The following is a 12,785-nucleotide window of genomic DNA, read 5'->3' as shown; positions in this document are numbered from 1 at the left end:
CTTAGCATGGAGAACATCGATATCTGTGCAGTAACAGAAACCTGGTTCAAGGCTCCCAAGAGCACCCCAGCACTACCAGGTTATACCTCATACCATGCTTTTCGTCCCCAAAACTTGGACCGAACCACAAAAGGAGGGGGAGTATCAATATTCGTCAAAGATACCCACACCTCCAGGTTGGTGGCACAGCACGAAGCATCAGAGACTATCCATGTGCAACTAACTGTGGGTAAAACTGCCTTCCAGTTTATAGCCTGCTACAGACCACCCTCCCAAATACAGGAACCCCACTTGGCCTTCCTGAGAATACTGGAGAATATGAAGGTCTCTCCAAACACCATTATATTGGGTGACTTCAACTACCCAAACATAGACTGGGAGCATTACTCTAGCTCCAACACCTTAGCCCAAAGGTTCCTAGAATTTATAAACTCAAATGCTATGGAACAACTTGTTACCACTCCCACAAGAGGGGAAAAAATACTGGACCTGATCATCACCAACATGGGGACACTATGCTCCAGACCAGAAGTGTATCCCTCACTGGTAAGATCAGACCATAAACTAATCTCACTGGATATTCACATACCGACCCCACCCCCTGCCCAGAAAACCACAGTGAAAAACTTCTCTAAAGCAAATTTCACACACCTCAAAACCGAGGCGAAATCCTTCAAAGCCCCCGGGCCTGTGGAAAATACGGCCCAGACCGCAGAATCCTTTATAAACGCATTCTATGAACACCTTCAGGAATGCATGGATCATGCAATCCCAAATAAAACCAAGACCCAATCCTCCAAAGGCAGACATCCTGTCTGGTGGACTCCAGCCATAAACAAATTATACAATAGAAGGAGGAAGCTACTACATGATAGAGCAAAATCCCAAAAAGGAAAGGCATCTCTGATCAGTATTAGCAAAAAACTACGGGCACTCATAAAATCGTCTAAGGCCAGCTTCGAGAGAAAAATTGCACAGGACACTAAGGATAATCACAAGGCTTTATTTAGTTATGTTAGGAACCTGGGTGGGAATTCCCAGATATGCTCAGAATTAGTCCAAAATGACAAAAAATACACCGAGCCCACAGACATTGCCAACATCCTAGCTGACAGGTTCAGTGCAAACTTCTCCCCCCTCTCCCCACCAAAAGGGCAAATATCTATCCCAAAAGAGTGCTGCCCCCCTGACATCTCAGATGGTCAGGTAAGAGCCACCATCTCCAAAGCAAAAAACACAGCATCAATGGGACCAGATGGTGTCCCAGGCTGCGTCCTACATGAACTCCAAGAAGAGCTAAACCCAAACATAAAACTACTGTTCAATCTTAGCCTTACTACAGGATATGTACCCAAAGAGTGGCGTACAGCAACAGTGGTCCCTCTCCACAAAGGTGGTGCCTCAACGGATCCCGGAAACTATCGCCCCATAAGCCTGACTAGCTTGGTCTGCAAAGCTATGGAAAGGATCATCATGGACCTCATAAATAAAGATATTGGGGACCTACAGACACTGGATCCTACCCAGTTTGGCTTTGTTAAGGGCAGATCCTGCCTCTTAAACCTGGTTGATTTCTTTGAAACAGTCACCAAGGCCATTGACGAGGGGAAGGTGGTCCACACAGCCTACCTGGACCTCGCAAAAGCCTTCGATACAATACCCCACTCGGGCATTATAGATAAGCTCACCAGCTTAAATATAAACCCCTATGTGTCACTAGATGGGTTGCAAACTTGCTCAAGGACAGAACCCACATGGTTAGAATTGCTGGAGCCATGTCAGACTCCAAGCCAGTTACAAGTGGCGTCCCACAAGGCTCAGTCCTGGGACCTCTCTTGTTCAGTATATATTTCTCGGCGGTACAGGCCAACACGGAAGGACTGTGGCTGACCAAGTTCGCAGATGACTGCAAACTGGGCGCCATAATCAACTCTCCAGCCGACACAAGCATCCTCCAAAAGGGCCTCATAGAAACAGACAACTGGTGCCAGAGCCATGGCCTCAAGCTAAACGCCAAAAAGTGTATAGTCATCCCCTTTGGCAAAAACAAAGTGCCCACAAATTACCACATAGGTGGTAATCCATTAAGTACAGAAGAAGTCATTAGGGACCTGGGGACCCAAGTTGATAGCAATCTCTCATTTGACAACCACGTGGCCAAAGTGGTTAGAAAAACATTTTATATAGCCCACCTAATCATGAAGGGATTCACATCTAGATCAGGGGAGGTCATCGTACCTCTTTACTCATCCCTCATCAGGCCCATAATTGAGTACAATGCCCCTTTTGGGATGTATCTTACCAGACACCTGCAGCAACTGGAAAGACCCCAAAAGTACCTCACCAAGAGGATCAAAGGGCTCAAACAGATGCCATATGCTGCCCGGTTAAAGAAACTCCAGCTCTACTCAGTGGTATACTGCCTGCTCAGAGGCGATCTGTGCCTGACGTATAAAGCCATGTCCAACCCGGAATTAATGGACATGCTGCACCTCAGAAAATCCAAATCCCATTGAGCTATGCGCTCGAGAGACTTGAACCTCAGAACTGAAATAAATAGGACATGCTGGAGGGACAGATTCATAACCCAGAGGCTCCCTTCACTCTGGAATAAAATCCCAGTCCAGGTTAGGCAGAGTCCCACACTGACTCTCTTCAAGAGGAATCTTGATGAGTGGATGGGAGATCGTAGGTTTACCCTGGCTATCACTTCTGTGTCACTGTTAGACAGAGGCACAGTATACTAACCTCAAAAAAAGGCATAGCAAAATTAATTTAAAATGGGTGGCGAAAGCCAAACACACGCTGGCTAGGCTTATAAATGCCCTAGGGCAGATAGCCTAGTATGAACCTATGAACCAATACCTAGTTGTACTAACTTATTGATCAGTGTTTTGTGTATGACCCAGTCAAATGCTGACGTTAAATCTATATAAATATAAATCACATCACAGCACAATTTTTCATTCATAGCTGTTATTATATTTTTATAAAACATCATGTTACAGGTGGTAAAAGATCTATTTTCAACATATGCATGCTGATATATGGTTTCAAGTCCCAACTTATCCAGTTCTGACAATAACTTATCCAGTAAACCTTCTCCATTATTTTTCCACAACATGAAAGTAGACTGATTCTGGGTTTGTCCTACTCCTCTTTCCCTTAAAGACAGGTTTAATAAGTGCATGATAGAACCTCTAGTGGGTGTGCATACTATCTCGTCAAAGGTGTTTGCATTATTAAAGTCCAGGAATCTTTGTGCTTGTAAGTCTGAGGTAATGTATGTTTCCCAGTCTACTGACAAGTAGTTAATGCCCCCCATAAAGAGGATATTTATTTGGATAGTGAGTGTCTCCAGTAGGTCTAGGTATGAGATATGGGTTTCTTGGGATATAAAGTGTGATGTATATCTTGTTAGGATATGGTATGGGACGGTGTCTATGGAGACTTACATGTCAATAAACTCCAGGGCATTAGATCAAGACTCCACCACCTTTAGTTCCTGTCTATATAGCTGATGGTCTAAATGTGTGCAAGGCACTGAAACCTTGCATTGCTGGAGTACTTTCTCCAGCTTTAAACCACATTTCAGTTACAGCACAGGTGTCAGTATTCTCCAGAGGTGTAGGGTGTGGAGTTTATTATTTAAACTCATAGCAGTGAGCAATAAAACATTAAGGTTTCTTTTGGTTTTCTTTGCTATGTCAGTAGGTTTGCCAGTTTGACATTGCATAAAAATGGCTTTAAGGAGGGGGATAAAGTTTTAGCCATTATTTAGAAGTCTAGAGGATAGAGGTGCAGGTGTTCAGGCATCTAGGCAGCAAGAAATTTCTCTGTGGTGCATTTCTTTGGGGACACATGGCTGAAGTGACATTCAGCTGCAGAGAAATACCTCTATTGCAAATTCCCTGCAGGCAAAGAGAAGCACACATTGCTATGCCCACAGCTTTGATGACCAAGTTCATGGGGGCAGAAGAAGTGTTGTGCTCAGTGTATGGTACATGCTTATGTAACTACAACATACAGAAGTGTGCTACAGCATGAAGGAAATCCTGCATACTACTATAGTCAAATTTATGCTCCAGTATGCATTTTATGTAATGCTTCCTAGACACTATGAAGAATGTAGTGGTCCACACACACACCAATTATAAAGGCACTGGCCATTGTGCATTGCATTGTTACTGACAATGACATGCCTGTTGCTTGTCTCATCTATTCAAAGAGATGCTAAAGCATTTAATGATTTCAAGACATTTATTGTACATAAATACATCAGGAATTGTAATTGGAACATATACCTTAAATTACATAAACTGACTGATATTAATTCAAACAGACTCGCATGTGCATCTCCATTCATACTTGCATTTACTCTGACTGTACAAAATGGCACTGATCTTGCATGTGCTCTGTAACTTATATGCATGTGCTATCTAGCTACAGTGGCTGACTAGGTACAATATGCTCAATGATTTACATCTTCCCTCTTAAACTTGTTCAGCAAGCAATAGGAGAACAAAACATTTTACATGCTAAACATCACATCAACATTTAACGACAAATCTGAACTCAAGTCCAAGTCACTGTGTATTATGGATTGGGTCTGGAAAATTCTACGCAGTTTGGTAACATAAAAACATTGACTGGGTTTAGCAACAGGGACAGTTTCTGGGGATTCTTTGTCAACTGAACTTCAGGTGTTGCATCAGGATTACTTGAAGAAGATACACTGTTCTCTGGAATTTGAACAAGTGTAGAGTCATTCGGAGAGATAGAGTCATCGCTAAAGGCAATCTGCTGTGTCACTGGTTCAGAGACTGACAATATGTCTTTGATTCCTTATGAAATCCATTCCTTCAGATTGCATGGTGTAAGATCTCAGTTCTTCACAATGGGTTTTGATGATACCCACACAGTTGTAGCCTTTAGGTGTTTGCATTTTCACAACTTCTCCTTGTTTTAATGGTCTAGTAAGTTTGCTGGACTTATTGCAGTACAACTTTTGTGACTGGTGTTTTCTCAAAAGTTGAGCCTTGACCATTCTGTTGTTCTTTATGTCTGGTACTAACAATTGGTTATTGATTGGTAAAGTTGTTCTTGTCTGTCTGGACATTAATCTCTGAGCAGGAGAACCAAGCAAGTTATCTTGAGGAATTTTACTGAGATTGAGTAAGCTAAGAAAAACACCGGTACCATCTCTCTTGGATTTATCCAACAAATATTTTGCACTTTGCACTGCAGTCTCAGCTAATCCATTGGACTGTGGATACTCAGGACTACTAGTAGCATGGACAAAGTCCAAAGACTCTGCAAAATTCTAAAACTGTTGACTTGTAAACTGTGTACCTTGTCAGAAATGACTTTGTGCGGACTACCATGGACAGAAAAATGTCTTCAACTTAGTAATGACTGTGAGGGACATTAAGTTAAGAAGAAAGTCAATTTCAAATCAATTTGAATAAGAATCTACTAACATTAAGTAATGTTGACATTCCATTTGAAAATATCAGTAGCAACCATCGACCATGATAATTGAGGAATCTGGTTTAGATGAAGTATTTTTTTTTGTTGGTGCAATTTAGTACTATTACTAACTGAACATGCTAGAGGTTCCTTCTCTATATCATTTCACATAAAAGCCAAAATACTATGCCACTTGCCCTTCTTTTGGTTGGATCAGTACCCAGGAGACCACAATGTAAAATGTTGATATATTCCTGTTGTAATGCTTTAGGAAGTACCACTTTAGGACCTTTCTTGATGATTCCATATTCATAAATACTGCTGTATGCCAAGTAGTAGACTGATTTGTCATGCTGGTTATCCTTGACTGATAACATGGATCAGAGTCTGGAGAATTGGGTCTGAAGCAGTGTTATTTCTGAGCTCATCTAGATATGACAATGAAAAATTTCTGACTTCCAACACTTCAAAGTCTGCCTTCTTGTTGTCATGTTGCTCTGTTGTCTGTCTGGGTGCTCGTGACAAAGCATCTGCGAAGTATAAATATTTGTCATTTGTATACACCATATCAAAACTGTACTTTTGCAATTTTAACATCATGCGTTGCAAGTGTGCTGGGGCAGTATGTATTGACATTTTCAAAATTATCACTAGTGGTTGGTGATTAGTCTTTATTTGGATAGATCTGCCATAAATATAATCATTGAACTTTGAACATGCGAACACTATTGCCAAAGCCCTTTCGTTATTTGTGCATACTGCATCTTTGTTTGAGTTAAAGTTCTGGAAGCATAGGCTACTGGTACGCATTCCTTTTTTTTTAAAACAAGTTTATTGTTTTAACATACAAGATAAATATCATAACAATTTTATACAAGTAATAAAAATAGATATGATTATAACATTCAACAACACAACCAAAGTATTTACAAAGACATCCACTACAATCAGATCAATTAACTAAACTAAAATACCATGCTATTGAAGTTAAGATTTTTTTAACAAGTTTTGTAAATTATCCCATACAATATAATAAGATGTTTTTCTAGTAGATCTTGACTTTATTGTGTTCAATTCCATATGGCACACTATATTCATAACATTTTTAAATTCATTGAACGAAGGAGGTGTATCTGAAATCCAATTTCTGGTTATTATTTTTCTAGCCACTGCTAGAATAGACCATAACAAGGGAAGCTTAACATTTTTAACACTTTGAGGTACAGGTGTGTTGAATAATATAAGAGATTTAGAAATAATGAAATTATCTGTAAAAAGAGCCTGCAAATATTCATTAATTGACTTCCAATATTCTTTCAGTTTTATACAGTCATAAAACGTATAAGCTAGGTCAGCATTAATTTCTACATTACATCTTTTACATAGATTATCTTTATTATTTATTTTATTCATCATCAAAGGTGTATAAAAGGATCTATGTAAAAATTTCCATGTAAAAAGTCTCCAGACAATGGAAGACGTAGTTTTATAGGCAGATTCCAATATATACTGTTTATCTTGTTGATTTGGTGAGTCACCATTAATGGAAGTGAAATAATTCCAGTAGGTATCTATACTGTAAAAAGTTTCTTGTCTGATAATTTTACGTATGTATGAAAGCTTACCTTTATCAGAAACTTTATGTTGTAAATTTAATATCAAGTAATCAATCAGTGTTGGGATAGATTCTTTAACTGTTATAGACATTAGATCTATTTTATCAATGAGATGTTGTCTAAAGGTCTGAACCTCTAACCAGCAAGTTTCTCTTAGATCAAATTCTTGTTTTAAGAAATCTAGATTTTTAACTTTATTATCAGATATCAACTGATACCAGTACTTTAGATCATTATCTGTAGCTAAATGAGTTCCTTCAGAAGTGGATGACAAAAGCATACCCCGAGTATACATTATAGGGAATATAATAAAATTCCATTCCCTGTATTTAGGATGCATGAATATAAAGTTACGATAGCTAATAATAATGTTTAATGGGTAACTAACTATATGTTTAGGTGTAATAGGTGAAGTACAAAATTCCTTTAGTAACCATAACATGGAGTTATTTACAATCATATTTTTATGTGTTAAGGAGACTTTCATGAAGTGAATACTAACTAGCTCCCAGTAATCTTTCCATTTTGCAACATATGACTGATCTATTAATAAAGTAATAACTTTTACAATAGAAGAGATAGTATATAAATTAAAGTCTGGAAAAGAAATACCCCCTTGAGACCAGCTATTAGTATGTTTCTTTAATGCAATCCTAGGTCTATTAGGTGCCCATAGGAAATTTAACATTAGTGTATTCAATTTCTTGATAATTATTTTTGTAAGTGGGAGTATTATTGATTGTATTAAGTATAATATCTTGGGAAATATTATCATTTTAATAATTGTAAGTCTCTCTTCCATAGTAAAAAACATATTATTCCAGGTAATGAAAAGATTTTGTATATTAAGAAGACAGGTATTATAATTATTATGTATAATAGATTTAATATCTTTAGATAATATTATACCTAAATAAGTTATCTGACCTGAATTGGGTACATATTTAGTAAAATCACTAATGAGAACATTTTTTCGTGTATATATAGGTAGTATTTTAGTTTTTTCTTCATTGAATATTAAACCAGAAATACTTTTAAAATTCATCATTTTATCAAATAGAGACTGCATAGAAGAATTAGATCCTGCTGATGTAATTAGAACATCATCTGCAAAAAGTTGAATTTTAGATGTTGTATTTTCATCTATTTCAAAACCCTCTATGTCAGTACTGTTTCTGATCAAATTAGCCCAAGGATCCATTATTAAAGTGAATAATAGTGGAGAGAGTGGACACCCTTGTTTTGTACCTTTAAAAATGGGTATTTTTTGTGAGACATATGTTTCTACCTTAATATAAGCCAATGTTCCTTTGTATAGATGCTCAATTAGATTTACAAATGTATCTGAGAAGTTTATGCACTTCAGTAAGGTAAACAGGTAGTCCCAACTTACTGAATCAAATGCTGAACTTATATCAAGACTAATAAGTGTTAAATCTTTCTTTTTCCTATTTGCAAAATCAATTAATGTTAGAGTTCTCCTTATATTATCAAAAGTATTTCTATTTACAATGAAGCCTGTCTGATCTATATCTATAATGCCAGGGATGATTGTCTTCAATCTATCAGCAAAAATACTCATAAACATTTTATAATCAACATTAAGTAATGAGATGGATCGATATGAAGTACATCTAGTTGGATCTTTATTAGGTTTTAAAATTGGCGAAATAAATGTATATTGCCAAGATGGGGGAGTTATTAGTTCATTTTGGGCCAAAATAAAAACCTTATGTAGTAATGAGTATGTACTTTTAGAAAGGATTTTATATATCTCTGGTATAATACCATCATTACCTGGTGCATTGTTTGATTTAAGCTTGTTTATTTGTGCAACAACCTCTGTATATGAAATACTTTTATCCAATAGTTTAATCTGTTGTTTATTAAGCTTTTTATTCATGTTTGTGGTTATAAATTCCTTTATTTTATTTTTAGGTTCCATGTTAATGTTATTATGATTAATTTTGTGAAAGTGATTTCTAAATTCATCTAGTATTTCTGGTAGACTAGAAACATTCTTCTTTTTCCTTAGAGAAAAGATTTCTTTGATATGATTTTGTTTATTCAACCTTTTTGTTTTATTTTTAAGTCTATGTAAGTATTTGGGGCTTATTGAGTAAGACAAAACTTGTATTTCTCTAGAGTTATTTTAACTTTATGAGTTAAAATTTCTTTGTATTTCTCATTTAGTTTGTTTATTTCTTCAATGACTTTCTTATCCATAATATTTTCTTTATTATTATGTTTATAAGAGTCTAATTTACTTTGAATATCTAACAATTCCTTATCCCAAGATTTCCTTTTATTATTATACCATCTGATACTTTGTCCATATAGATATGATTTTAAGGCATCCCAAACATAGACAATGGAGACTTCAGGAGTATTATTTATGTCTAGAAAATGTTGTACTTCTGAAAGTATATATTCTTTATAGTCTTTTAGTTGAGTTAAGTATGCTGGTATCCTTTTTTATCTGAACATTGTGAGTATTTTTTATCATGAACTCAAAAACAATTGAATTATGATCAGATATAGGACATGAAATGATTTTAGAATTAATTAATTATGTTACCATCTGGTTAGAAATAAAGACTCTATCTATTTTTGAATAAGTTTTGTATCTGTTAGAAAAAAAAGGTGTATGGTAATGATTTTGAGTCTATCTGATTATTAATATCATTTAAATGATAAGAATTAGCAAAATCCTTTAAATGTTTTGCATTAGGTGTAATTTTCCTTTTTCCTATAGTGGTAGTGTCACTTTCATGTAGTATACAATTAAAGTCACCAGCTAAAATAATATATCCTATAGAGAATGATATGATCTTATCAAGATGGTATTTCACTGTATTAATACCAATTCCAGGTATCCAATATACATTAATTAATGTATAAGTCTTCCCATTAATTTGTATTGTAACCATACAAAACATTCCTTTATCATCTTGATAAGACTTAATAGTTTTAAGAATGGGCATACTTTTATTCCATAAAATAGCCACTCCTCTTTTTTTCTGAGTGTGCTCTGAACTAACCAATACTGTATATTTGTTTGTGGCTAGTTTATCAATATCTTTTTTCAAGAGATGTGTTTCTTGAAGGAAGACTAAGTTGGTCTTATGTAAATTAATGTATCTTATTAGGCTTGCCCTTTTACACGGATTATTCAGTCCATTAATGTTTAAAGAAATTCCTTTTAGAGATGTCATTTGTCATTTTTAAAACATAAAAAACTTATGATCAAAATAACAATTAACAAAATAAGTAATGTTATACCTCCTCCTTTAGGTGTACCTTTAAATATAGCTGTATTTATTGAATCTCTTATGGGATTTTGTATAAGATTCAATTTTGTTTGTAGTGACAATGAGCTTACAAAATGTATTGTGGATGTCAGAACTATATACATACAACAGTGAACAAGAGAAAATAATGTAAGGATTAAACCTTGCACCCAGCCTGGAGTTAAAAACTCCAACTTAGAGTAGTACATACTACTCAAGATAACCCCCTACCCTAAGCAGCAGTACCTCAGCTACCACCTTATCAATGTAATACTAGTTATATTTAACTTAAATTAACAACTTTTAATTAGATTATCTGGTAAGACAAAACTACACATTTGATAAAACAGCATCATATAAACTAAGAGAAACTTTTTTTTAAAAAACTATTCATACTACTATATACATCTATTTAATATAATACATTTATATTCAAATAGCATTCAAATAAACTTGATATTAGGAACCAAGAAGAGAGAGAGAAATAAAAAACGTGAGAGAGGGAGAGAGAGTGAAAAAAAAAAAAAAGGGGGAGGGCATATTTACATATTAATTTATTCAAAGTTTGTAAAAATAAGTTCTAATGTTCATTTAAATCAATAGCTTTGGCTAATATGGTTCAGACATTACATATATTAAGATGTATATATTTTCTGTTATGTAAATGCAGTTAACAGCTTCCAAAAGACCTTAAATTACTTGTATCAGAGCTTTTTTCTCATACTTATTATTGTCAGTAGAATAAAATAATATATTTATAGAAATTGTTATAAATCATACTGCATAGTTATGTAAATTCTCAGAAACACTTGCATTATTGTGAAGAAAGCCATCTGTATTTTGCATATCTAAACTGCTGCTTTAAAATATATCACATGACAACTTCTTCCAGAATAGAGTCATAAAGTTATTTATGCTTGTCAATCAGATAAATCAAATGAATTATAGCAATGTATATGTTTAAATCATAAGTTTTAACATACATTAATATGCTGCAGTCAAGTAAACTTTCAAAAACACTTGTATAAATGTTTCACTTTCTATGCCTTCTAAAATATCACATTTGCTTACTATGAGAAACTGCATCATTTAAAATCATTATAACTTACATATTTTATAAATTATAACATAAATAATTAAGTAATTATATAAAATAACTCACATTTAAATGTTAAAGAGTTCATTATCCATCGCAGAGTCGCATTTACAGCAGTTCTACTTCCTGGTAGAGTGTTCTTCATGAATCTGCGATGTGTCAGTGTGAATTCTGGGGTCAAAGTTCAAATTGACTGCTTTCAGCTTCTCTGTGTGAATTCTGAGTGTTGAAGCTTTTAAAACAACTCGAGGACACTGTTCACGAGGTAACCCACATCCCAAATTGTCTCCCTTAACATTTTGGCGGGAATTTTGTTAAAAACAAGTGACTGACATTCATTTAGCAGTATAAATGCAGCTAAACATAACAAAACCTTTGCGAAGTATTTTACAAGTTATTACAGCCTCTATGAAAGTGAAACTAAGCCCAAAGTTATTAATATGTAATAGAACTCAATATTTTTGCCCCAATTCAATTTTTATACAAATCTTATTATTTACTGTGCCTGTATGATCAAAAGCACTTCAATATATTAATATGAAAGAGAATAAAGAGAAAGAACAGAGAAAAGAAAAAAGGGAGTAGAAAATAAAAGAGAGCAAAAGCATAGATAAAAAAATGTAAAAAGAAGCTATAAAAAGTATTTACAATGGAATATTACTTGCTGCTTATATTAATAAAGATGGAAATGAAACATATTATTTACTATTATTTAGTTCTAATTATTATTAATTAAAGCATGACAGATTATTTGTAAACAAGCACAAGCAATATAATCAAGGAAGTATAATTAGCAATAGCATTTAAACAACATATAAACTTTTTTACAAGGAATAAATAAGTTATTATTCCATTTACCATATTTTCATTACACTTCTCTCCCTGCCCTCCCCCACCCCTTACCCACTACATAATCTAAATAGAATGTCATTGTTTAAAATAAAGAAAAGAAGAAAAGAAAAAAAAAAAGAAAAAAAATATGTATCAAGTTACTAACCTTACTTCTCTTTGTCAGAAAGAGAAACATATTGAATGATAGCTCGTTATTAGTTCCTCAGATATTTTGACTGATTATGAAACAAAACAGTTCTTTGCACACAGAAAATAACTTTGATTACATCTTTTTCAGAATATTTGTGGCTTTCTGAAAATGCAGTAACTATATTTAAAAAGATTAATAATTAAGAAAAATAAAGAGAGAAAAAAAAAAGAAAAAAACATAGCACAAGTCATTTGTTTTTTAGTCTCTTCTTTTTCTTCTCTGAAGTCTTCCACGAAGTTTCAGTTGCCAACCTCTTTAATGAAGGACTAGCC

This window comes from Protopterus annectens, chromosome 2.part1, assembly GCF_019279795.1.
Source record: "Protopterus annectens isolate FY-2018-M chromosome 2.part1, PAN1.0, whole genome shotgun sequence".
NCBI lineage: Eukaryota > Metazoa > Chordata > Ceratodontiformes > Protopteridae > Protopterus > Protopterus annectens.
This window is presented reverse-complemented; position numbering follows the sequence as displayed.